Source organism: Callithrix jacchus, chromosome X (genome assembly GCF_049354715.1).
Source record: "Callithrix jacchus isolate 240 chromosome X, calJac240_pri, whole genome shotgun sequence".
Taxonomy (NCBI): Eukaryota; Metazoa; Chordata; class Mammalia; order Primates; family Cebidae; genus Callithrix; species Callithrix jacchus.
The window spans coordinates 143747056-143771091 of NC_133524.1; the positions used below are offsets into that span (position 1 = coordinate 143747056).

General features: G+C 37.6%; 1 long non-coding RNA gene across 2 annotated transcripts; it reads right to left on the minus strand.

The window, feature by feature from the left end:
* Window positions 1-933: 933 nt before the first annotated feature.
* Window positions 934-20465, minus strand: LOC118150550 (uncharacterized). Of its 2 annotated transcripts, XR_004738648.3 has the most exons (3): window positions 17393-20465; window positions 9660-9831; window positions 934-2301 (listed from the first exon to the last, which is right to left on the minus strand). It is a non-coding gene; the product is annotated as an uncharacterized LOC118150550 (long non-coding RNA). The 2 variants fall into 2 exon arrangements; XR_008478860.2 differs by lacking the exon at window positions 934-2301 and having other exon boundaries at window positions 3132-9831.
* Window positions 20466-24036: the final 3571 nt, after the last annotated feature.

Genomic DNA, 24036 nt, shown 5'->3' on the forward strand with positions numbered 1-24036 from the left:
TGTTCCTCCTGTTGGCTCTAGGGGAGAATCTACTTGATTGTGTTTTTTAGATTCTAGTTCCTTTTTCTATTCTTTGGCTCATGGCCTTTACCTTCACCTCTAGTCAACACTATAACATTTTCCAATGTTTCTCTTACTCTGTCCACCTTCCTCCTACTTATAAGGGCCCTTGTGATTCTTTTGGGCTCACCTAGATAATCTAGGATAATTCCAATCTCAAAATATTTAATCATACCTGCTAATTTCTTTCTACCATAAAATGTGATGTGTTTGAGTTCAGGGGTTTCTCTGTAAACATCTTTTGGAGGGGAACTATTATTCTGCCTACCACAGAGATCTTGTCGTTTTTCTATAAAGTTTCACCAAAATATTTTATGTGTATATTAGTTTATGTTTCAATTAGCTTGATTTAATCATTTCATAATGTACACATATTTCAAAAAATGTTGTACCCCTTAAATATATACAGTTGTTATATCACATAAACCTTAATAATTTGCAAGATAAAGGCTGAATAGTATAAAACAGTGTTTCACTGAAGGAAAAACCATAAATAGCAGTGAATATACTACTCTTCTGGTGAAATCATTAAGGACATATGATAACAACTAAATTCTCTTTTCTTTCATTTCTGGATATCACTTAAAGTTATATAAGTAAACATAAATTCACTATAATAGAGTTTTAGAAATTATATAGTACAGAGAGTTATCACTTTGGAAAATTTTATGTACATACAAGACTTCCAGCTGACAGAACTGTTTTACTTTTCGGAATGCCACCCCTCCAAATATAAAGATTCTATGTATTCTATTAGTAGAATTGTTTTCATTATGAAAAGGATACTTCAACTGATTTTTTTTTAATGTGAAGACATTAATGGTCTTATACATACTCATAAATTTTGAATCTAAAACAACAAAAATCCTGAATGTAACCATATAGCAATTATTTTTTAATACTTTCTGTCTTTTGGTGTATATGCAGTAGCCTCTATTTCAGTTGGAATCAAAATTGTATTAATCACTTACTACTTGTAACATTCTTTACACATTTCCACAATATAAGCAGCTTGTTTATAACTTGCTTCCCGAACATGCATACTAGTTTCATTCTGCAGATTGCCTCACACACTGTGGCACTTGTCTTTCTCTGAATCTCTGTCTCTCTCTGTCTCTGTCTCCCTCTCTCTCTCTCTCTGTGTGTGTGTGTGTGTGTGTGTGTGTTTCTGTCTGTGTGTACATTTCCCTCTCTCTCTACCCAGGAGGTTACGAGTTAAGAAGTGTCACGACAAGCAAATGAAGAGAGAACCCTAAGAGCTATCTCTTAAGTATCAATTCTACATACCCTTCCATTCTTCAAATATATTCTTAAAAAATGGGGAAAAAAGATAATTAAAAGGAGGAAAATATTCTTGGGTGGTCTATGCTTACCACTTTATGATTGGTAAAGCTTAGAAAACATATTTTAAATGTTAATCAGAAAATCTTTTAGAATTTGTTAGAGAATGAACACTGTGGATCAGCAATGAAGGGATCTAAGAAGCAGGAGAGTCTTTTGGGAGCTCTAAAGGAGGAGCCTCGCAAATGATGACTAGTGGATAGGTGAGGAAAGTTTTAGGAAATTTGGGCATCTGGAGTAAAACCTCTCAGCTGACGAACAATGGCTGTGGCCTCTATACAGTGTCTTTCTCATTTGAGTCTTAGCAAAAAGAGATAAATTCTTGAAGAACCTGAGTAGACGTGTTTTCTCAGAGTCCACTGTTCCTATGTATAGTGTCCTAGAAGGCACAAAAAGTTCCTTGAAGTAGCCCCGCACTGAAGAGAGGGTGCACAGGATCCACATCAGGCATCACTGTGCTTGCAGCTACAGCCCCATCCCCAGGGACACCACGTGGGCAGTATATGCTGTACATTACTCTTCTCAAGAAGGTGGGATTCATGATTTCGTCCACATGAATGACACCTCCTTGTGAAGGGCACTGCACGCTGAATGGCTGAATGTGGCATCCCAGACCAAATGGTCCCCATTCATGCAGCTTTTATTCAAGTCCATATAGGTGTATGCCTTCTCATGGCCAGTAAAACTTATGCCAAGAAACTTTGCAGCTTCTAGCCCCCAGCACTCACCTTTACATCCTGCCCTCAGTGAGACGTTAACATGCAGATTTTGGTTTTGTTTCGTTATAATCCTGGCCACTCAGGAGGCTGATGCAGGAGATTCCCTGGAATCTGAGAGGCTGGTGTTTCAGGGAGTGGAGAATGCAGCACTGTATTCCCACCTGAATTTCAAACTGAGACCCTGTCTCAGAGAAACGAAAGTAAAAACAAAATCAAACAGAAAAAATAAATTTAACACTCAGCCAAGGTCTCTGTTGTCCTAAATCTACAGCTATGATGCACAGAACTGAATTTCAATGGAAAAATCACAGGATACAACAACCTGGATGGAAAGAAGTGCAGAAGAGTCAGAGAGTACCAGGGTGGAGAGAGCAGAAATTTCATTTATTTTTCAGGCTGTGCAGTTACAAGACCCATAGAAATTAATACGAGAGAAAATCAAGACAGATAAGGGGCTGGAAGACAAGAAATGCGATTTTATTTCTCTTACCTCCATGGTTCTTTATACTTCATTTATTTGGTTGGCCTCTCTCTCTGTCTCTGTCTCTCTCTCTCTCTGTTTGTGTGTGTTATTAACAGGTAATAATAGCTCTACGATTTTGTAGCTGTAAGATTTAGTGATTACATTAATATATTTTCCATCCTTTAACTTTTACCTAACTCTCACAAAGGTCTTCATTTTTAAAATGAGATTATTTTACAAAGTATAATGTTGTTTGGTATTTTTAAGTAATTTGACAATTTCTTTCTTAACTGATGCATTTAGATCATGTATATTAAAATAATTTTGATATATATGCATTTAAGTCAACTGGCTTTCCATGAAATAAAATGGCACTTCTTGTCTTCCAGCCCCTTACCTGTCTTGATTTTCGTATTAATTTCTATGGGTCTTGTAACTCCACAGCCTGAGACATGTTAGTTGTTTTCCATGTTTCATCCTTTTCTTATTCTTAATTTTCCTGTTTTTCTGCCTGATGGTGGATTTAGTATATTTATCATTCAGTTATATTTTCTTTTCTTTTTTTTAATTTGCATTTTAGGTTTTGGGGTACATGTGCAGAACATGCAAGATAGCTGCATAGGTACACACGTGGCAGTGTGATTATTTACTCTTGGCTTATTAGTTAGGTCACTTTAAAAAAAATAGTGGTTGCTCTAGGGTTAACAAAGTTCATATTTAATTCATCACACTCTGTCCTCAAAGAATATTATAGTAGTTTATGTACAGGTTAAACATCTTATGAGAGTATGCTTACACTTCACTACATTCTTTATCATATTGTTATTACTTTTATTAAAATTGTAATCCCCACACACATCTTTGTTTACACTACGAATTATTACTGACTGATCAATATGATAATAATAACATGTCCTCTGTGTGGACCCCAAAATTGGATACAGGTCTCAGGCAATTTAGAATACTTTTGCCAAGGCTGAGGATGCGCACCCCTTGCAAGGCCTCAGGGGGTACTGGTGACATGTGCCCAAGTTGGTCCGAGCACAGCTTGGTTTTTACATTTTGGGAGACATAAGACATGGAGCAACACATATAAGATGAACCCTTCTTCAGTCTGGTCTGGAAAGGAGGGACAACTCGAAGCAAAAGTGGAACATCTCACAGTAAATAGGAGGCTTCCAGGTCACAGGTAGATAACAAACAACTATATTCTTATGACTTACTGATTAACCCTTCCAAAGGAGGCAATCAGATATGCATTTATCTCAGTGAGCAGAGGAGTGATGATCAATAGATTGGGAGCCTGGATTACCCTAAGCAGTTCCCACCCTGAATTTCCCCTTAACTTAGTGATTTGGCGGCCGAGATATTTCCCTTTCACATCCACATCTGTATCTTCACCATTTTCCGGGTTTGTAATTCGTTTGTGTAGATTCACGTTTCTGCCTGTTATTTTTTCTGCCTGAGGAAATGTGTTAACATGTCTGGTAATGCATTTCTATTGGGGTGAATAATCAAAATGTTACTTGTCTGAAAAAATTATGTCATTTTGTGTTTATTAGAGTGATAATTGTAAGCCTACTGATAGAAATATTTCTCTCTCAAAAGTTATTTGTTTTCTGACATAACTATTTGTTACAGTTCCTATCTCAGTGCTGAAATTCCTTATTTTCTAATCCGTGATGTCTACTTTTTCCAATAGTGATATGGTTTGTTATCTGTGTTCCCACCCACATCTCATGTTGAATTGTAATCCCCAATGATGGAGGTGGCACCTGGTGGGATGTGATTTGGTCAAGGGGGTGGAATTCTCAGGAATGGTCTAGCACTATCCCTTTCGTGCTGTTCTCATGAAACGTGCTTGTTAAAAAGTGTGTAGCACCGCCCCCCCTCCACCGTCTCTCTTCTTCGTTTCTGGCCATGTGAGGGGGAAGCTCTTCCCTTGCCTCTTCTATGATTGAAAGTTTCCTGAGGCCTCCCAGCCATGCTTCCTGTACAGTCTACAGAACCATGAGTCAATTATAGATATCTAAAAATGTGAAAGCAGTTTTTGCATTGGGTAACAGGCAGAGGCTGAAACAGTATGGAGCGCTCAGAAGAAGACAGAAAAATAAAGGAAGAGTGAAGTTTCTTAAAGTCTTGTTTAATGGGTTGTCCCTAAGTGGCTGATAGTCATATGGACACTGAAGACTAGAATGAGGAGGTCTCAGATGGAAATTTGGAACTTATATGGAAGTGGAGTAAAGGTTACTTTTCTTATGGAATAGCTATAAACTGGTGGCATTTTGCCCCTGCCCTAGGGATTTGGGGAACTTTTGAGCTTGAGACTGGTGATGTAGGGTTTCGGGTAGAAGAAATTCCTAAGCACCATAGCATTCAACATGGGGCCTGGTTGCTTCTAACAGCCTATGCTCATGTGTTTTGGCAAAAAAATGATGGAAAACTGTCACTTGTATTTAAAAGGAAAGCAGAGTGTAAAGGTTTTGAAAATCTGCAGCCTGGCCATGTGGTAGAAAAGAACAACCTATTTTCTGGGGAGGAATTGAAGCTAGCTGCAAAAATCTGCTTAAGTAACAAGGAGCTGAATGTTAACAGCCAATACAATGGGGAGGCCTAAAAGGCATTTCAGAGACCTCTGCAGTAGCCCCTCCTCCTATCACAGGCTGAGAAGCCTAGGATGGGAGCATGCTTTCATGGGGACACCCAGGGCCCTACTGCCCTATATACTCCTCCTAATATCCTAGCTGCTGCATTGCCTGAATGAGCACAAAGTGTCTCCCAAAAAGCTTTCATTGCAGGTTTAGTTGGTGCAAATGATGACACTTGATGGCTTCCACTAGGTGTTAAGCCAGCGGGTGCACAGAGCAAGAGCTGAGACTTGGAATCCTTGGCCTAGATTTCAGAGGATATATGGAAAACCATGAATGTCCAGGCAGAAGCTCAATGTAGGGGGTGTAGTCCTTATGGAGAACCTTTACTAGGGCAATGCAGAGGAGAAATGTGGTGTTGGAGCCACCATACAGAGTCCACACTGGAGCACTGCCTAGTGGAGCTGTGAGAGGAGGACCAACATCCTCCAGCCCCTAGAATACTAGATCCACTGACAGCTTGTAATTGAGTCTGGAAAAGCATAGGTACATAAAGCTTTGAAAGGTATTTTAAAAGTCAATCAGAAAATGTATTTGTTTTTGAGAGAAAACAGACATGGTGGATCAGAAATGAAAGTACCTAAGAGGCAGGAGAGTCTGTTAGGAGCTGTAAAGAAGGAGCCTTGCAAATGATGACTAGTTGATAAGTGAGAAAATACAGAGAATCTGGGAATCTGGAGTGAAACCTTAGGTGATGAACAATGGCTGTGGCCTCCATGGAATGTCTTTCTTATTTGATTCAAGCCTCATTTGAAAAAAGTAGATAAATTCTTCAAGAACCTGAGTGGATGTGTTTTCTAAGGCGTCCACTGTTCCTATGTATAGTCTCCTAGAAGGCACAAAAAGTTCCTTGAAGTAGCCCCACACTGAAGAGAGGGTGCACAGGATCCAAAACAGGCATCGCTGTGCTTGCAGCTACAGGCCCATCCCCAGGGACACCACGTGCGCAGTACAGGCTGTACATTACTCTTCTCAAAAAGGTGATATCATAGTTTAGTACACATGAATACCACCTTCTTGAGAAAGGCACTGCACGCTGAATGGCTGAATGTGGCATCCCAGACCAAATGCTCCCCATTCGTGCAGTTTTATTGATGTCCTTATAGGAGTATTATTATGTGTTTGCCTGGCCACCAAGATTTATGTCAAGGAACTAGGGAAATTCCAGCCCCTAGTGCTCTCCTTTTCATCCTGCCTGGAGTGAGATTTTAACATGTAGATTTCTGTTTTGGGTTGTTTTAATCTCAGCTACTGAGAAGGCTGAGGCAGGAGAATCCCTTGAACCTGGAAGGCAGAGGTTTGGTCAGCAGAGATCCTGCCACTGTACTGCAGCCTGAATTACAAAGTGAGACTCTGTCTCAAAACAAAAACAGAAACAAAATTAAACAGAAAAAACCTTAAAAGTACTGGTTAAGTAGAAAGAACCAGCCACTCAGCAAATCCCCCTGTCATCCTAAAATTCCAGCTGTGCTGCAGAAACCTAAATTCCAATGAAAGAACCACAGAATACAATAATCTAGATGCAAATAAGTGAAGAGTCAGAGGATACCAGGTTGGAGAGAGCAGAAATTTCATTTGTTCTTCAGGCTATTCAGGGTGAAGAACCCACAGAAATTAATATGAGAGACCCACAAGACAGACGATGGGCTAGAAGACAAGAAATGCTATTTAATTTCTCTTAGCTCCATGCTTCTTTATAGTTCATTTATTTGGTGTTTCTCTCTGTCTCTCTCTCTCTCTCTTTTTTTTTCTCTCTCTCCCCCCCTCCCCCTCCCTCTCTCCCTCTCTCCCCCCACTTTGTGTATGTTAACAAGAATAGCTCTATGATTTTTTTTAACTTTAAGATTTAGTGTTTGCATTAATACATTTTCCATCCTTTTTTGCTTTTACCCAACTTTCATATAGGTCTTCATATTTAACATGGGTTTATTTTACAAAGTATATGGTTGTTTGTTATTATGATGGAATTTGACAATCTCTATGTTAATTGAAGCACTTAGACCATTTATATTAGCATAATGATTTATATACATGCATTTAAATCTACTGCATTTCAAGTTGTTTTCTGTGTTTCTTATTTTTCTTATTCCTAATTTTCCTGTTTTTCGGCCTTACAGTGGAGTTGGTGTTTATACGCTTCAGTTATATTTTCTCCACTCTTTGCTTATTAGGTAGGTCACTTTAAAAATGTAGTGGTTTCTCCAGGGTTTACAAAGTTCATATTTAATTCATCACAGTCTGTCTTCAAAGAATATTATACTAGTTTATGTACAGTTTAAAAATCTTATGATAGTACGCTTACAATTCACCCCATCCTTTGTCATATTGTTGTTAATTAATTTTATGAAAGTTCTAATCCACACATACATTGTTTACGCTATTAATTATTGACTAATACAGTAGTAATAAAATGTCCTCTGTGGGAACCCCCAAAACTTGAGACAGGTCTCACTTGATTTAGAAAGTTACTTTTGCCAATGGTGAGAATATGGAAGCATGACAACCTCAGGAGGTCCCAGTGACATGTGCCCAAGGTGCTCAGAGCACAGCTTGGTTTGGGTTTTTTTGGTGGTGGTGGTGGTGGTGGTGGTGGTGGTGGTAGAATCTTGTTCTGTGCACAGGCTGGAGTGCCAGGGGCATGATCTGAGCTCACTGCAACCTCTGGCTTCCAGATTCAAGTGATTCTGCCACCTCAGGTTCCCAAATAGCTGGGGTTATAGGCACGTACCTCCATGCCAGGCTAAGGTTTCTGTTTTTAGTAGAGATCGGGTATCACCATGTTGGCCAGGCTGGTCTCAAAATCCTGTCTTCAGGTGATCTGCCTGCATTGGCCTCCCAGGGTGCTGGAATTACAGGCATGAGCCACCGCTTCTGGCCAGCACAGCTTGGTTTAATACATTTTAGGCAGACAGGAGACATCAATCAACATATGTAAGATGAATATTTGTTCAGTCTGGACCGGAAAGGAGGGACAACTCAGAGCAAAAGTGGAACACCTCAGTGTGATGGGGAGGCTTTCATGTCATAGGTAGGTGACAGACAAAATGTCACATCCTTTTGAGTTACTGATTAAGCTTTGCAAAGGAGGCAGTCAGATAAGCATCTATCTCAGTGAGCAGAGGGCTGACTGTGAATGGAATGGGAGGCAGGTTTGCCCTGAGCACTTCCCAGCTTGACTTTTCCCTTTAACTTAGTGATTTTGGGGCTGTGATATTTCCCATTTACATCCAAATCTTCATCTTGATTATTTTCTGGGTTTTTATTTGTGTAGATTCACGTTTCTACCTGGTATGTTTTCTGCCTGAGGAAATGTGTTAACATGTCTTGAAATGCATTTCTACTGGGGTGAATAATCAAAATGTTCTTTATCTGAAAAAATTGTGTCATTTTTGTGGTTATTATAGAGATCATTGTGAGCCCATAAAAAAAAATGTCTCAAAATAATTTGTTTGCTTTTTCTAACATAACCATTTCTGTTTCTATCTGTGTGTGTGTGTGTGTGTGTGTGTGTGTGTGCACGTGCGCGTATATGCATTGCCCTCTATCTCTCCCCATGAGGTTAAGAAGTGTCACCACAAGCAAATGGGGAGAGAAGCCTAGCAGCTATCTCTTGAGTATCGATTCTATCATACCCTTCCATGCTTCAAATGTATTCTTAAAAAGTAGGGACAAAAAGATAATTAAAAAGAGGGAAATATTCTTGGGTGGACTATGCTTACCCCTTCATGAATTGGTGACATACAGCTTAGAAATGTATTTTAAAGGTTAACCAGAAAATCTTTTAGTACTTCAGAGAAAACAAACACTGTTGATGAGTAATGAAGGGATCTGAGAAGCAGGAGAGTCTGTTGGGAGCTCTAAAGGAGGAGCCTTGCAAATGATGACTAGTTGATAGGTAAGAAAAGTTTAGAGAAATTGGGAATCTGGAGTAAAACTTCTCAGCTGACGAACAATGGCAGTGGCCTCAACAAAATGTCTCTATTGCTCGAACCAAGACTCATTTGGCAAAAATAGATAAATTCTTGAAGAACCTGAGTGGATGTGTTTTCTCAGGAGTCCACTGTTCCCATGTATAGTCTCCTACAAGGCAGCAAAGTTCCTTGAAGTAGCCCCACACTGAAGAGAGGGTGCACAGGACCCAAAATAGGCATCACTGTGCTTGTAGCTACAGCCCCATCCCCAGGGACACCACGTGCGCAGTACATGCTGTACATTACTCTTCTCAAGAAGGCAGCATTCAGGTTTTAGTCCACATGAATGACACCTCCTTGTGAAGGGCACTGCACGCTGGATGGCTGAATGTGGCATCCCAGACCAAATGGTCCCCATTCATGCAGCTTTTATTCAAGTCCATATAGGTGTATGCCTTCGCATGGCCACCAAGACTTATGCCAAGAAACTTTGCAGCTTCTAGCCCCCAGCACTCACCTTTACATCCTACCCTCAGTGAGATGTGAACGTGCAGATTTTGGTTTTGTTTTGTTGTAATCCTGGCCACTCAGGAGGCTGATGCAGGAGACTCCCTTCCATCTAGGAGGCTGATGTTTCCGGGAGCATAGATTGTGCCACTGTTTTCCTGCCTGAATTTCAAACTGAGACCCTGTCTCAAAGAAACAAAAGTAAAAACAAAATCAAACAGAGAAAAAAATTTTTAATTGGTGGTTAAGTAGAGAGACCATCCACTCAGCAAAGCTTTCTGTTGTCCTAAATCTCCAGCTATTACGCACAGACCTAAATTCCAATGGAAAAATCACAGAATACAACAACCTGGATGCAAAGAGGTGGAGAAGAGTCAGAGGGTACCAGGTTGGAGAGAGCAGAAATTGCATTTGTTTCTCAGGCTATAGAGTTACGAGAACCCATAGAAATTAATACGAGAGAAAATCAAGACAGATAACGGGCTGGAAGACAAGAAATGCTATTTTATTTCTCTTACCTCTGTGATTCTTTATACTTCATTTATTTGGTTGGCTTCTCTCTCTCTCTCCCCCTCCCTCTCTCAGTTTGTATGTGTTATTAACAATAATAGCTCTAAGATTTTGTAGCTGTAAGGTTTACTGATTACATTAATATATTTTCCACCCTTTAACTTTTACCCAACTTTCACAAAGGTCTTCATTTTTAAAATGGGGTTGTTTTACAATGTATAATGTCGTTTCCTATTTTTATGTAATTTGACAATTTCTGTCTTAACTGACGCATTCAGATCAAGTATATTAGAATAATTTGATATACATGCATTTAAGTCAACTGGCTGTCTAGTTGTTTTCCATGTTTCATCCTTTTCTTATTCTTAATTTTCCTGTTTTTCTGCCTGATGGTGGATTTAGTATATTTATCATTCAGTTATATTTTCTCTACTCTTGGCTTATTAGTTAGGTCATTTTTTAAAAAATACTGCTTGCTCTAGGCTTTACAAAGTTCATAGGTAATTCATCATACTCTGTCCTCAAAGAATATTATAGTAGTTTATGTACAGATAAAAAATTTTATTATAGTATGCTTACAATTCACTACATTCTTTATCATATTATTACTTTTATTAAAGTTGTAATCTCCACACACATATTTGTTTACACTGTGAATTATTAGTGACTGATCAATAAAATTAAAAAAAAATGTCCTCTGTGTGGACCCCAAAAATTGGATACAGGTCTCAGGCAATTTAGAAAGTTATTTTAGCCAAGGGTGAGGATGCGCACCCATGACATGGCCTCAGGAGGTACTGGTGACATGTGCCCAAGGTGGTCCGAGCACAGCTTGGTTTTTATATTTTGGGAGACACCAGACATGGAGCAACATATGTAAGATCAACATTTCTTCAGTCTGTTCTGGAAAGTAGGGACAACTCAAAGCAAAAGTGGACCATCTCACAGTAAATAGGAGGCTTCCAGGTCACAGGTAGGTGACAAACAGACCATTGCATTTTTTGACTTACTGAATAACCCTTCCAAAGGAGGCAATCAGATACACATTTATCTCAGTGAGCAGAGGAATGATGATGAATAGATTGGGAGCCTGGTTTACCCTAAGCAGTTCCCAGCTTGAATTTTCTCTTAACTTAGTGATTTGGGGGCAGAGATATTTCCCGTTCACATCCATATCTATGTCTTCACCATTTTCTGGGTTTGTAATTCATTTGTGTAGATTCATGTTTCTGCCTGTTATTTTTTCTGCCTGAGAAAATGTGTTAACATGCTTGGTAATGCATTTCTACTGGGGTGAATAATTGAAACGTTATTTGTCTGAAAAAATTATCATGTCATTTTGTGTTTATTAGAGTGATAATTTTAAGCCCACTGAAAGAAATATTTCTCTCTTAAAATAGTTTTCTATTTTCTAACATAAACATTTGTTACAGTTTCTATCTCAGTGCTGAAATTCCTTATTTGCTCATCCGTGATGTCTACTTTTTCTAATAGTGATACGATTTGCATCTGTGTTCCCACCCACATCTCCTTTGAATTGTAATCCCCATTGTTGGAGGTGGAACCTGGTGGGAGGTGTTTAGATCATGGGAGTAGAATTCTCAGGAATGGTCTAGCACTATCCCTGTGGTGCTGTTCTAATTACCGTGAGTTCTATGAAAAGTGGTTGTTAAACAGTGTGTAGCACCTCCCTCATATCTTCATCCTATTCTGGCCATGTGAGGAGCTAGGTCCTCCCTCACCTCTTGAATATTTCAAAGTTAAATGAGGCCCTCCTTGCCATGCATCCTGTACAGCCTATATAACCGCAGCCATTTACAAATATCTAAAAATATGGAAGCTGCTTTTCCATGGATAGTAGGCAGAGGTTGAAAGAGTTTGGAGGGGTCATAGGAAGGCAGAAAGATGAAGGAAAAGTTGAAACTTCCTAAATACTTGTTTAATGGGTTGTCACTAGGTGGCTGATACTGATATGAACACTGAACACCAGGCTCAGGAGGTGTCAGATGGAAATGAGGAACTCACTGGGAAGTGGAGTAAAGGTCACCTTTGTTATACATTAGCAAAACTCTGGTGGCATTGTGGCTCTGCCCTAGGGATTTGGGAACTTTGAACTTGAGAGTGATGGTTTCGTGTTTCTAGTAGAAGAAATTCCTAAGCAGCACAGCATTCAAGATGGAGCCTGGTTGCTTCTAATAGCCCATGCTCATGTGTGTCAACAACAACAAAATGATGAAAACTGGCACTTATATTTAAAAGGAAAGCACTGTGTAAAGGTTTTGAAAATTTGCAGCCTGGCCACAGAAAACAAAATCCTGTTTTCTGGGGAGGAATTCAAGCCAGTTGCAGAAATCTGCTTAAGTAACGAGGAGCTGAATGTTAACATCCAAGACAATGGAGAAGTCTCAAAGGCATTTCAGAGACCTCTGCAGTAGCCCCTCCTTCCATCACAGGACATGAAGCCTAGGAGGGGAGAATGATTTCATGGGCGACACTCAGAGTCCCAGTGCCCTGTACAGTGTCTGGATACTGCTCCTCATACCCTGGCCAGTCCAGTGCCTCCAATACAGCTTCAGCTGCTGGTTCAGAAGCTACAAACCATGATCCTTGGTGGCTTCTACTTTGTGTTAAGCCCATGGGTATACAGAGAAAGAGTTGAGGCTTGGGAGCCTCAACCTAGATTTCTGAGGATGTATGGAGAAGCATGGATGTCCAAGCAGAATCCTGCTACAGGGGTGAAGTCCTAATGGAGAATGTTGACTAGGGCAGTGCAGAGGGGAAATATGGGTTTAGAGCACCAACACAGAGTCCACACTGGAGAACTTCCCAGTGGGGTTGTGAGAAGGCCACCATCCTCCAGACCCCAGAATAGGAGATCCACTGACAGCTTTTAATTGTGCCTGGAAAAGGCATAGGTACTCAGTGCCAGCCAACTGGGGACTGAACCCTGCAAAGTCACAGGGTTACAGCTGCCCAAGGCTTTGTGAGCCCACCACTTGCACCAGTGTGCCCTGGATGTGAAACATTGAATTGAAGGAGGTCATTTTGGAGCAATAAGATTCAATGACTTTCCTACTGGGTTTCAAACTTGCACAGGACCATTAGCCCCTTTATATTGGCTGATATATCCGGAGAATATACCCAATGCTTCTATCTCCATTGTATCTTAGAAGTAATTAACTTGTTTTTTATTTTATAGGCTGATAAGCAGAAGGGATTAGCCTTGTTCAGCTGAGACCTTGATTTGGGACTTTCGAGTTAATGCTTCAATAAGTTGCGACTTTGGGGGACTGCTGGGTTACATTTTGCAAAGTGAGAAGGATGTGAGATTTGGAAGGGGCAAGGGCAGAATTAGAAGGTTTGGATCTGTGTCCCTACCCAAATCTCAGGTTGCATTGTAATCCTCAATGTTGGAGGTAGGGCCTGGTAAGTTATTGGATCATAGAGGTGGAATTCTGGTGGAATTAAATCCTGGGAAAAACCACTATTTAAAGTCATATATTTTAGTAAATATGAGAGAAAGTATAAAAGCCTTAGAAAACATTTAAAATATTTAAAATGCTATAAAAACAAGTTAAATATGAATCAGTAAAGAATTGTATGATAGAATGAAAGACGGCACTGAAAATTATGTTTCAGAATTATTTACTAGGCTACTCAATGTTTTTATAAAATATCCATAATGCATTATTATTTGAAATTGTTTATAGAAGAGTGGTACAAAATTTTTGACCCCAACCTGAAACCTAAGTAAGTAGAAACACAGATAAATGTGTAGAAAGATCTACATCTAAATCTTATGAAATACTGTGTCCACATTGTGATCTTACTGGTATTATGGTATTATTTAATTACTGCTATTCATATGTTTCATACATTTTATGTGTTTTCCAAGTTGTTCTATAATACATAGGAATTAGACTCTTGGTCAGAATAAAAGACATATCAACAACAATTTATTTTTGTTTGACAGAATTCTGATATTAGAATAACTTGGAAAAGTGTATAATTTGTTTTCAGCAGTTATTTTTCCTTCTTTGAGCTCCCTATATCTATATAGAGTCAGCCTGTTCAGTTAGAGTTTTTGCCTTTCCATGTTCCTGACCCCTAACCATAATAAATGTTGATTTGTTTTAAATTATGAGGATAAACTAGACATTCACATTAACTGTGTGACAAAATTATACTATAGCAAGGAAGGTCCAGAATGAATACGTAACCATTAAACTAGGTTTATCCATCTGCTAGGACCACAACGCAGATCAAAACAGACTCATAACACACTGACAGAACTGACATCTTATTAAAAAATAAAGATGACTTTAAAAAGTGACTAGTAAACATCTTAGTGTACACAGGAGTACTAAATTATATGTAGTTACTTGATATATGTTATTTATCACATTAAATTACATGGCTTTTTAGTATTCTGTAGTTTGCCTTTTTTTTCTGAGTGATCTTATTTGAAGGCACATTTTAATTTTTTCAAAGTCTATCTTATCAACTTATATTTAATCAATTTTATTTTATATTTTGATGCCATATATAATAATTTAATGGTCAAAAATTTGTTTTTGCATAAAATTTGATAGTTTGACATTTTGGCCTAAGGTTGTGTTAATTTCTGTATCTGGTTTGAAATATGGATCACCATTTATATTTTTCATATGAATTTCACATTTCCCAGCATCTTGTTTAAATACTATTACTTCATTAGATTGACTTACAGCTTAGTTAAAATGAATTGAGGACATGTATGGATATTTCTGTTCTTCTATTCTATTTGGTCCATCCTTTCTTCAGAAGCACAGTACATTGGCTAATCTAGTTACACAGTAAATATAGAAAATAGAAGGGTAAATTCTCCAACTTTGTGATTCTCTTTCAGATGGCTTTGCATTTTCTAGTTTATTTGCCTTTTATATCAGCTTTAGAATCATCATGCTAATATCTGCAAATATTTTTCTGAGACATTGGTTGGAATTGTATGATCTCTATAGATCAATAGAACTTTATAAATCTATAGATTTCAATCCTTAAATATATAAATATAATACTCCTCTCCACTTACTTAGTAGTCATTTGATTTTCTGAGTGTATTTACACTCTTAGCATACAGATGTTTTTATTTTCTAATGGTATTATAAGGTATTGCTTCAAATTTAGTTGTTTACAACAACACAAATTTACTGTATTAGAGTCTAAAGGTCAGAAATGTAAATTAGGCTTATCTTGACTAAAATTAAGGCATTGGCAGGGCTTTGTTCTTTCCTGTGGATCTAGAGGAGAATCTACTTGATTGTGTATTTTAGATTCTCGTAGCTTTCTCCATTCTTCGGCTCATGGACTTTATCCCCACGTCTCGTCAACACTATTGCATTTTCCACTGCTTCTCTTATTCTAACCACCTTGCTCCTACTTATAAGTGCCCTTGTGATTACGTTGGGCTCACCTAGATAATCAGGTTAATCCAAATCTAAAAATACATAATTTAATCATACGTACTAGTTTCCTTGTATGATGAAATGCTGTATTTATGAGTTGAGGGGTTACTCTGTAAACACTGTTTGTGGTGGGGGTGGGGGTGGGGGTGGGGTTTTATTCTGCCTACCACAGAGATCTTGTAATTTTTCCATAGTTTCACCTAAATATTTTATGCTTAAATTATTTTACGTTTCTCTTAGCTTAATTTAGTCATAGTGTATAATATATACACACAAAACCTCGTGGTGTACACCTTAAATAGATACAATTTTTATATCATGTAAACCTTAATAAATGGAAAGAAAAGAGGCTAAATAATGCAGTATTTCACTAAAGGAAAAACCATAAACGCTGGTGAATATCCTACTCTTTTGGAGAAATCTTAAAAGGGATATGATAACAATTAAATTCTCTTATTTTTCATTTTAGGATACCACTTAAAGGTATGTCCATAAACATGCATTCACTACAATACAGTTTCAGAAATTATATACTAAAAAGAGTTATCACTTTGGAAAATTTTATGTATATACAGTATTTCCAACTGACAGACTTTTTTTGCTGTTCAGAATGCTGCCCTCCCCCCAGAAAACACAATATTTTATGTATTCTATTAGTACAGTTGTTTTCATCATGGGAAAGATATTTCAACTGATTGTTTTTTTACTTACAGACATTAATTGTCTTATACATATTCATACATTCTGAATCTAAAAAACAAAATGGACTAAAATCCTGCCTGCAACCAAACAGTAATTGTTTTTTATAGTTTCTCCCTTTTGGTGTATATACTGTAGCTTCTATTTCAGCTGGAATTGAAATTGTATTAAAAACTTACTATTTATAGCTTTTTTGCACAATTCCACAATATCTCACTTAATTAGATTAAGAGTTAAGAAGTGTCTCCACAAGCAAATGGGAAGAGAAGTCTAGGAGATACCTCTTGAGTGTCAACTCTATCATACCTTTCCAATCTTAAAATACATTCTGTTAAAAAGGAGAAAAAACAGGTAATGAAAAAGAGTGAAATATTACTGGGTGGACTATGCTTAACCATTTATTAATTGGTGATGTACAACTTTGAACGGATTTTAAAAGTCAGTGAGAAAATCTTTTAGTCTTTGAGAGAAAATGGTCACTGAATCAGCAATGAGAGGCTGGAGAGTCTCTCGGGAGCTCTAAAGGAGGAGCCTTGCAAATGATGACTAGTTGATAATTGAGAAAAGTTTAGAGAATTTGGGAATCTGGAGTAAAACCTCTCAGCTGACAAAAATGGCTGTGGCCTCGATACAATGTCTTTCTCATTTAAGCGAAGCCTCATTTGGCAAAAATAGATAAATTCTTGAAGAACCTGAGTGGATGTGTTTTCTCAGGAGTCCACTGTTCCTATGTATAGTCTCCTAGAAGGCACAAAAAGTTCCTTGAAGTAGCCCCGCACTGAAGAGAGGGTGCACAGGATCCAAAACAGGCATCGCTGTGCTTGCTGCTATAGCCCCATCCCCAGGGACACCACCTGCGCAGTACATGCTGTACATTACTCTTCTCAAGAAGGTGACGTTCATGATTTAGTCCACATGAATGACACCTCCCTGCGAAGGGCACTGCACGCTGGATGGCTGAATGTGGCATCCCAGACCAAATGGTCCCCATTCATGCAGCTTTTATTCGAGTCCCTATAGGTGTATGCCTTTGCATGGCCACCAAAATGTATGCCAAGAAACTATGCAGCTTCTAGCCCCCAGCACTCACCTTTACATCCTGCCCTCGGTGAGATGTGAACATGCAGATTTTGGTTTGTTTTGTTTTGTTGTAATCCTGGCCACTCAGGAGGCTGATGCAGGAGACTCCCTTGACTCTGAGAGGCCGATGTTTCAGGGAGCAGAGATTGCACCACTGTATTCCAGCCTGAAATTCACAGGGAGACCCTGTCTCAAAGAAACAAAAGTAAAAACAAAATCAAACAGGAAAAAACATTTAAATTATTGGCGAAGTAGAAAGGACCAACCACTCAGCCAAGCTTTCTGTTGTCCTAAATCTCCAGCTATGATGCAAAGAAATAAATTCCAACGGAAAAATGACAAAATACAACAACCTGGATGCAAAGAAGTAGAGAAGAGTCAGAGGGTACCAGGTTGGAGAGAGCAGAAATTTCATTTATTTCTCAGGCTATGGAGCTACATGACCCATAGACATTAATATGAGAGACAATCAGGACAGATAATGGGCTGGAAGACAAGAAGTGCCATTTTATTTCTCTTACCTCCATGGTTCTTTATGTTTCATTTACTCACTTGCGCTCTCTCTGTCTCTCTCTCTCTCTGGCTCTCTATATTTTTAACAATTAATAGTAGCTCTAAGATTTTGTAGCTTTAAAATTTAGTGACTACATTAATATGTTTTCCATACTTTTACCCAACTTTCACATAGGTTTTCATATTTAAAATGGGTTTGTTTTAGAAAGCACACTGTTGTTTCTTATTTTTATGTAATTCGACAATTTGTGTCTTGAGGCATTTAGATCATATATATTAATATAATTTTTTTATATACATGCATTAAATTTACCGGCTTTCTACTTGTTTTCCATGTCTCATCTTTTCTTATTCCTACTTTTCCTGTTTTTCTGCCTGATGGTGGATTTAGTATTTTTATGATTCAGTGATATTTTCTCAACTCTTGACTTATTAGTTAGGTCACTTTAAAAAAAATTGTCGTTCCTCCAGGGTTTACAAAGTTCTTATTTAATTCATCACAGTCTGTGTTCAAAGAATATTATACTAGTTTATGTACAGTGAAAACATAGAATGTGTACAATTTACCCATCCTTTGTCATATATATTTTTAAATTTTATTGAAGGTCTACTCCCCACACACATATTTGTTTACACTATGAATTATTACAGACTGATTAATAAAATATTAAATTGTCCTCTGTGTGAACACCCAATATTTGAGACAGGTCTCGAGCAATTTAAAAAGTGAATTTTGCCAAGGGTGAGGACGCACACCCATGACACGGCCTCAGGAGGTCCTGGTGACAGGTGCCCAAGGTGGTCAGAGCACAGCTTGGTTTTATACATTTTGGGAGACGTGAGGCATAGATCAACTTATGTAAGATGAACATTTGTTCAGTCTGGTCCCTGGAAAGCAGGGACAACTTGAAGCAGAAGTGGTACATATGAAAGTGGGGAGGAGGCCTCCAGGTCACAGGTAGGTGACAGAGAAACAATTGCATTCCTTTGAGTTATGATTAACCTTTCAAAAGGAGGCAATCAGATATGTATTAATTACAGTGAGCAGAGGGATGGCTATGAATGGACTGGGAGACCTGTTTGCCCTAAGCAGTTCCCAGCTTGAATTTCCCATTAACATAGTGACTTTGGGGGCTCCAGATACTTCCCTTTCACATTCGTATCTTCATCTTTACCATTTTCTGGGTTTTTAATTTGTTTTTGTAGATTCAACTTTCTGCCTGGTATTTTCTCTGCCTGAGAAAATGTGCTAATGTATCTGGTAATGCATTTCTACTGGAGTGAATAATCAAAATATTCTTTGAAAAAAGTATCATGTTATTTTTGTGTTAATTACAGAGATAATTGTAAGCCCATCTGATGAAATATTTATCTCTCAAAAAACTTTGCTTTTTTCTAACATAACCATTTGTTACAGTTCCTGTCTCTGTGCTGAAACTCCTCATTTCCTCATCCGTGATGTCTACTTTCTCCAGTAGTGATAGTGTTTAGATCTGTTTTCCCACCCACACCTCATGTTTGAGTAATAATCCCTAATGTTGGAGGTGGGGCCTGGTGAGAGGTGACTGCATCATGGGGGTGGAATTCTGGTGGAATTAAATAGTGGAAACAAGCCACTACTTAAACTGGAATATTTTAGTACATCTAAGAGAAAGAAGAGAAGACTTAGAAAACAGTTAAAATATCGAAAATGCTATAAAATCAAGTCAAAAATCAACCAAAAAATTGTATGTTAGAATGAAGGATGGCACATAAAATTATGTTTCAATATTATTTACTAGGCTACTCAGTGTTTTTATAAAACACTCATGTTTCATTATTTGAAATCATTTATAAGAGAAAGGTAGAAAATTGTTGACCCCAACCTAAAACCTAAGTATAAATGCAGATAAATGTGTGGAAATACCCACATCTACATTTTATCAAACACTGTATCTACACTATGATATTGCTGGTATGAAGTTGGTATTTGAATACTGTCATTCGAGTTTTCATACCTTTATGTGTTTTCCAAGTTGTTCTGCAATAAATATGAATTATGCTCGTGGTCAGAAAAAGATACCAACAAAAATATGTTTTTCATTGACAGAATTTTGATAGCAGAATAACTTGGAAAAGTGTAAAATTTGTTTTTGACAGTATTTTTCCTCTTCTGAGGTTTTTAGATCTATGTATAGTCAGCCTGTTCATTAGAGTTCTTGCCTTTCCATGTTCCTGACTCCTAACCGTAATAAATGCTAATTTATTATCAATTATGAGGATAAACTGATACATTCACATTAACGATGTGACAAAATTATACTATAGCAAGGAAGGTGCAGAATGAATATGTAACCATTAATCCAGGGTTTTCCTGTGCTAGGACTACAGCAGGGATCAGAACAGACTCAAAACATGCTCATAGAACTGACGTTTTATTGAAAAACACGTAAGTTTTAAAAAGTAACTAGTAAAATTCTCAGTAAACACAGGAGTGCTCAATTATATGTAGTTATTTATGCTGGATATATGTTATGTATTACAATATTAAATTACATAGAGTTTAAGTATTCTGTAGTTTGCCTTTTATGATCTCAAAGGTCTTATTTGAAGACCAATTTTAAGTTTTTGAAAGTCTATTTTATCAACTTTTAATTTTATTTTTGTATTTTAATACATATAATAATTTAATGGTCAAAAATATTTTCTGTAATTTTGTTCATAAAATTTTGTAGTTTGACTTTTGGCCTAAGGTTGTGTTAATTTCTGTATATTATTGGAAATATGGATCAAGGTTCATGCTTTTCATATTGATGTCACATTTTGCACATCTTACTGTTTAAATTCTGTTATGACTTCATTACACTGACGTTAAGGCTTAGTCAAAATGAACTGGGGACAGGCATGAATATTTCTGGTCCTTCTACTGTGTTCATTCATCCTTTCTTCAGAACCACAGTGCATTGGCTAATCTAGTTACACAGTAAACTTAGGAAATACAATTGTGAATTTTCCAACTTTGTGATGCTCTCTCAGATGGTTTTGCATATTCTAGTTTATTTGCATTTATATCACCTTTAGAATCATCACGCTAATATACACAATTATTATCTAAGACATTGGTTGGAATTGCACTAAATCTGTAGATAATAGACGTCTTTAAATCTATAGATTTGAATCCTTCAATTCATAAATGTGATACTCCTCTCCACTTAATAATTACTCGATTTCAGTAGTGTATTTACACTTTTAGTATACAGGTATTTTGGTTTTCTATTGATACCGTAACAAATTGCCACCAATTTAGTTATTTACAACAACCCAAATTTATTGTATTAGAGTCTAAATGTCAGACATCTAAAATCGATTGATCTTGCCTGAAATGAAGGCATTGGCAGGGCTTTGTTCCTCCTGTTGGCTGTAGGGGAGAATCTACTTGATTGTGTTTTTTAGATTCTAGTTCCTTTCTCCATTCATGGCTCATGGCCTTTACCTCCACCTCTAGTCAACACTATAGCATTTGCCAATGTTTCTCTTAGTCTAACCACCTTCCTCCAACTTATAATAGCCCTTGCGAATATGGTGGGTGCACTTATACAAAGTAGGATAATCCCAATCTAAAAATCTTTAATTTAATAATATCTGCCAATATTTTCCCCAATGTAAAACGTGATATTTTTGAGTTCATGGTTTACTCTGTAAACATCTTTTGGAGGGGGTTTATTATTCTGCCTACCACAGAGATCTGGTAATTTTTCTGTAGAGTTACACTTAAATAGTTTATGTTTATATTATTTTATGTTTCAATTAGCTGATTTAATTATTGCATAATGTATACATATATCAAAACCTCATGTTGTACACTATAAAAATATACAATTGTTATATCAGGTAAACCTTTAGAAATAGGAAGAAAATTGGATGAGTAATACAAAAAAGTCTTTCAAAGAAAAACCATAAGTACCAGTGAATACACTATTACTTTAGAGAAATCATAAACTAGCTGTATCAACAAATTCTTACTTTTCTTTGATTTTAGGCTATCACTTCAAGTTATGTAAGTAAACATGTATTCACTGTAATACATTTTTAGAAATTATATACTAAAAAGTTATCACTTAGAAAAATTCTGTGTATATATACAGTATTCCCAACTGCCAGAATTTTTTTACTGTTTAAAATGCAGCCCCACACCCCAAAAAGCAAATATTGTATGTATTCTGTTACTATAGTTGTTTTCACTATGGAAAAGAGATTTCAACAGATTTTTTATGTTAAAATACTAATCGTCTTATACTTATTCATACGTTCTGAATCTAAAAAAAACATAAAGTAAAATCCTGCCTGTAATTATATAGAAATTGTTTTTTATAGTTTTTTACTTTTGGAGTATTTGTTGTAGCCTCTAATTCAGTTGCAATCAAAATTGTAGTAATCACTTACTGTTTATAACATTTTTGACACATTTCCATAGTATAAGTACCTTATTTATTACTTACTTCCCAAACATGTATACTAGTTTCATGCTGCAGAGGGTCTCACCCAGTCTGGCCCTTGTCTTTCTCTTGCGCATGCCGTCTCTCTCTCTCTCTCTCTCTCTTTCTCTCCTTCTCTCTCTCTCTCTGTCTCTGTCTCTCTCTTTCTCTCCCCCCTCTCTCTCTCTGTGGATGTGTGTGCATGTGTGCATTTCCCTCTCTCTCTCCCCATGAGGTTAACAGTTAAGAAGTGTCACCATAAGCAAATGGGGAGAGAAGCCTAGGAGCTATCTCTTGAATATCAATTCTATCATACCCTTCCAATATATTCTTTAAAAATGAGAACGAAAACATAATTAAAGAGGGAAATATTCTTGGGTGGACTATGCTTAGCCCTTCATGAATTGGTGGCATAAAGCTTAGATACGTATTTTAAAGGTTACCCAGAATATCATTTAGTATTTGAGAGAAAACGAACACTGTGGGATCAGCAATGAAGGGATCTAAGAAGGAGAGTCTCTCAAGAGCTCTAAAGGAGGAGCCTTGCAAATGATGACTAGTTGATAAGTGAGAAAAATTTAGAGAATTTGGGAATCTGGAGTAAAACCTCTCAGCTGACAAAAATGGCTGTGGCCTCTATACAGTGTCTTTCTGATTTAAGCCAAGCCTCATTTGCCAAAAAGAGATAATTCTTGAAGAACCTGAGTGGATCTGTTTTCTCAGGAGTCCACTGTTCCTATGTATAATCTCCTAGAAGGCATAAAAAGTTCCTTGAAGTAGCCCCGCACTGAAGAGAGGGTGCACAGGACCCAAAACAGGCATCGCTATGCTTGTAGCTACATCCCCATCCCCAGGGACACCACCTGCGCAGTACATGCTGTACATTACTCTTCTCAAAAAGGTGGCATTCACATTTTAGTCCACATGAATGACACCACCTTGTGAAGGGCACTGCACGCTGGATGGCTGAATGTGGCATCCCAGACCAAATGGTCCCCATTTATGCAGCTTTTATTCAAGTCCATATAGGTGTATGCCTTCTCATGGCCACCAAGACTTATGCCAAGAAACTTTGCAGCTTCTAGACCCAGCACTCACCTTTACATCCTGCCCTCAGTGAGATATTAACATGCAGATTTTGGTTTTATTTTGTTATAATCCTGGCCACTCAGGAGGCTGATGCAGGAGACTCCCTTCAATCTAGGAGGCTGATGTTTCCAGGAGCGTAGATTGTGCCACTGTTTTCCTGCCTGAATTTATAACTGAGACTCTGTCTCAAAGAAAAAAACTGAAAATAAATTTAAACAGAAAAAAAAATTTAATTATTGGTTAAGTACAAAGGACCATCCACTCAGCCAAGCTTTCTGTTGTCATAAATCTCCAGCTATTATGCACAGACCTAAATTCCAATGGAAAATCACACAATACAACAACCTGGATGCGAAGAGGTGGAGAAGAGTCAGAGGGTACCAGGGTGGAGAGAGCAGAAATTTCATTTATCTCTCAGGCTATGGAGTTACAAGAACCTGTAGAAATTAATATGAGAGAAAATCAGGACAGATAATGGGCTGGAAGACAAGCAATGCTATTTTATTTCTCTTACCTCCATGGTTCCTTATACTTCATTTATTTGGTTGGCCTCTCTCTCTGTCTCTGTCTCTGTCTCTCTGTTTGTGTGTGTTATTAA